Source organism: Priapulus caudatus, unplaced genomic scaffold (genome assembly GCF_000485595.1).
Source record: "Priapulus caudatus unplaced genomic scaffold, Priapulus_caudatus-5.0.1 Scaffold723, whole genome shotgun sequence".
NCBI lineage: Eukaryota > Metazoa > Priapulida > Priapulimorpha > Priapulimorphida > Priapulidae > Priapulus > Priapulus caudatus.
The window spans coordinates 28,750-32,715 of NW_014577784.1; the positions used below are offsets into that span (position 1 = coordinate 28,750).

Consider the following 3,966-nt stretch of genomic DNA (forward strand, 5'->3'; position numbering starts at 1 on the left):
AAACGCTCATTGGCTGTTGAGGTAGGGTGCATTTTTAGTTCACCTTGACATCGTGAAGATGAGCTATTGCCATGGGGTGTCATCCGTCTTACGTACGACCGTCCGTCTGTCCGTCAACATTTGGCTACGGTCAACGATAACTTGAGAACCATTTGACCCACATGTTTCAAATTGCATACAGTTGTTACTCCTATGGGAAATATGTGAATGTCCTATTTTGGAGCACGCCAGTTGACATACTTTCGAGCCACGCCCACTTTTTGGCAAAAATGGAAATGGCCATAAGTCAGAGGTTCAATGGATTTTGCTAATTTTTGGTATGTGAAGGAATAAAGACTGGTCCCAGAACATATCACAGGGGTTTTTATATTTTTTTAAATTATGCAAATTAGGTAGATTTTTCCAATTTCACTATGCATTTCAGTGTCTGCCTATGGTCAACGATAACTCAAGAACCGTTTGACCCACATGTTTCAAATTGCATACTGTTGTTACTCCTATGGGAGAGATTTGAACGTCCTAATTTGGAGCACGCCAGTTGTCCTACTTTCGAGCCACGCCCACTTTTTGGCAAAAATGGAAATGGCTATAAGTCCGTTCAGGTTCAACGGATATTGCTCACTTTTGGTATGTGAATGAATAAGGACATGCCCCAAATCATATCACACGGGTTTTTATTTATTTTTTTAATTATGCAAATGAGGTAGATTTTGCCAATTTTACTATGCATTTCAGTGTCTGCCTACGGTCAACGATAACTCAAGAACCGTTTGACCCACATGTTTCAAATTGCATACAGTTGTTACTCGATCCTATGGGAGGGATTTGAACGTCCTATTTTGGAGCAAGCCAGTCGACCTACTTTCGAGCCACGCTCACTTTTTGGCAAAAATGAAAATGGCCATCTAGATTCGATCTCGATTTTGTTAAATTTCCCTACCTACCTACCTACCTACCTACCTACCTAATCATACCTACGTGTAATATTGTGTTTAGAATCTTCGTTGCAATAATTTGATTGGAATATTTTATTGCTTTTATTTGCGCGATAATCGAAAACCAAAATGGCGATCATTTAGGCGTAGCCGCCATCGATCGCTCGCCCAGATTTCAGACTTTCAGATCTAAAACATTTATTTTCGCATCAAAAGTAACCCTGAAACAAAACAGTGAAATTTCTATTAGTATAAAACAAGGAATAAGGACATTTGATCACATTTTGGTCTGTCATAAATGAAACACTTACCAAATTTTAAATATTATCTCTCTCTTTTATCACACCCAATGTGAGCTATAGTGTCATTGACACTTGCTAACTGTTGTAAACTTGTAACTGTATCTTTCATTACATGATATGTGTATCTATATTGTAAACAGTTGTCTTATTGTTTGGGTACAGTGTCCTATATAATCAGGAGTCTATCAATAGACTCCTGATATTGATAGACTCCTGATATAATGAGTAGTGTGTATATATGAAAAATATATGGTTATAAATAGTATATATTGATATAGCCTATATAGTATATATAATGGGATTTTTTCAGGTGCAGGTAGCAATGTTCAAGTGAAAACTGTGGCTGTTGACTTTGGAGATGGAAACCACATCTATGAGAGAATAGAAAAGGAACTGCAGGGTTTGGAGATAGGTGTTTTAGGTTAGTAGTAAATAATCTTATAGTTTAAACTCTAGCCCAGTGCACATGCAGTGTTTATAAACTATAGTAATTGGCATGTTTTTAACTGTGAAATGTGACATAGACTTTACTAAGTGAGGAATAATATAGTGTTGCCTGTCAGCATAATTTCTATAATGAATTATTTCATTATTATTTTATTATTATTAAGAATTATTTCATAAATAACTGTACAATCAAGAAAAATATAGTGAAATATAGTTTCACCTAATGTAATAGCGAATAAGTTATGTAGTATATATACGTACTGATTACTCCAGTAAAAAAATTACTATGAGTTTAGACTGTTATGGTATATAAAATAGCAAATAATGCAGCCACATTCTTTCGTATAGTGGTAATTCCTTTGAAATCACAACCACCAGACAAAAGTTCATCTCACTGAGTGATGTAGTGGTTCTAAACTGGTGCAACATCTCTATTGATTAATTCAAATTACTGTGTCAAAGTACAGGGACAGAGTCTCACAAGAAACAAGTGGCATCATAAATTAAGTAATGGCGTTAGCACGATGTAAACAAAGAGATTTCAATAGTTGTATATTTTTGTGAAAATAACAGTGTATGAGTGTTCTAAGACATGTTAGCCTTGATTTAGACACTAGCTGTTACACATGCAATACCAGTAATTACTGTAGTGGTCGGAAAAATACGAGATCGGTCAGGAAGTTTGTTTGAAAGCCTTGCTTTAAATGAGGGTTTAATTAATTATGCTGCACGCCAACCTTTGTTACATTTATCATAAAAAAAATAAGAAAATTAATGAAATACAAAATTAAATGTTTCAATGATGGAGTATCACAAGATTTCGAGTATTACCATCAGTTTTAGTTCAGTTATTTTCATATTGATGTAATAAACGGTCATCTCTCGCCAACCACAAAGGCATTGATTGGAAAACATGGTTTACAAAAGTATAGGTAGCAGGACTAAATGATAAAAAGGAAGTTTTGTCTTAACTTAAAAGGGCAGATAGGAAATAATCTTTGTGGCTATATAGTTACACAACTAGTTGGTTTGTTTGCACATTCATTTCTCTCAGTGACCATATCATATAGAATTGTAAAGTAATATCATCTAAGAAATAGTAATAGTATAGTATAACTTTTCATGTTTACTTTATTAGAAACATCAATATGATTCCCCATGGTCACTTATAAAAGTGACAGGCAAGGGATAACTGTTTTATGGATTTATGCATCATCGAATTGTATATATCTATACATTTTAAAGTATAACATCTACATCCTTTACAGTAAACAATGTTGGGATGGCCTATAAAAATCCATCATATTTCCTGGAAGTTGACAGAGAGGATCATGCAAAGATAATCAACGTGAATATTTTCTCCTGCGTCATGGTAAGCTTACACGTCTTAGACATTGGAATCTACACCGCTGTAATTTTGGTTATGTTGATGTGCAGACACAGTCATGCCTCCTATGTTATCCTATGTATCTCTATGCCGCTAGAATTTATGGATAATAAATGATCTCAAGTTAAAATATCGTAATCTCTTTCACTATCCATGATTGAATTGAGTCATTGAGCACTCAAAATATCACTCCCCTATTAGATGTATTTACATCTGTGACGTTACCACCATGTGTGTATGTGAAAAACATGCAACCTCATAAATTATTGTAAAAACATTTTTTCTTATTACTTAGTATATTAGAGTATATATTATGTAGGTTTGCCCTTGAATAATTTCCGCAAGAAGGAACCTACTCTTGGTAAATGTGCTGTTCTGTCTGAAGATTTGCCCAGACCTTTCAGAATTCGATGTGGCACGCCAGCAATACCAGTATTTGTAGCAGTTACATGGTGATAGTGGCCATCGTTATCACTACGGCCATTATTGTCTATGTAGTGACGGCCTTCTTCATTTCTAGAGTTGTACCCATATCCATAGAGACGGTATTCTTCATCTCTAGTGTTGTACCCATCTCCATAATGATGGTATTCTTCATTTCTTGACTTGTACCCATTTCCATACTGACGGTCTTTTCATTTACGGTGTTGTACCCGTTTCTGTAGTGACGGTCTTCTTCATTTCTTGAGTTGTACCTCGTTTCCGTAGCGACGGTCTTCTTCATTTCTTTAGTTGTACCCGTTTCTGTAGCGACAGGCTTCTTCATTTCCAGTGTTGTACCCGTTTCCGTCGCGACGGTCTTCTTCATTTCCAGTGTTGTACCCGTTTCCGTCGCGACGGTCTTCTTCATTTCCAGTGTTGTACCCGTTTCCTTAGCGACGGTCTTCGTTATTCG

General features: G+C 35.8%; 1 protein-coding gene across 1 annotated transcript in view; it reads left to right on the top strand.

Moving 5' to 3' along the window:
- Window positions 1–3,966, top strand: part of LOC106813076 (very-long-chain 3-oxoacyl-CoA reductase-like) — a gene marked incomplete at its 5' end in the record, with an annotated part of 23,621 nt that overhangs the window by 8,500 nt on the left and 11,155 nt on the right.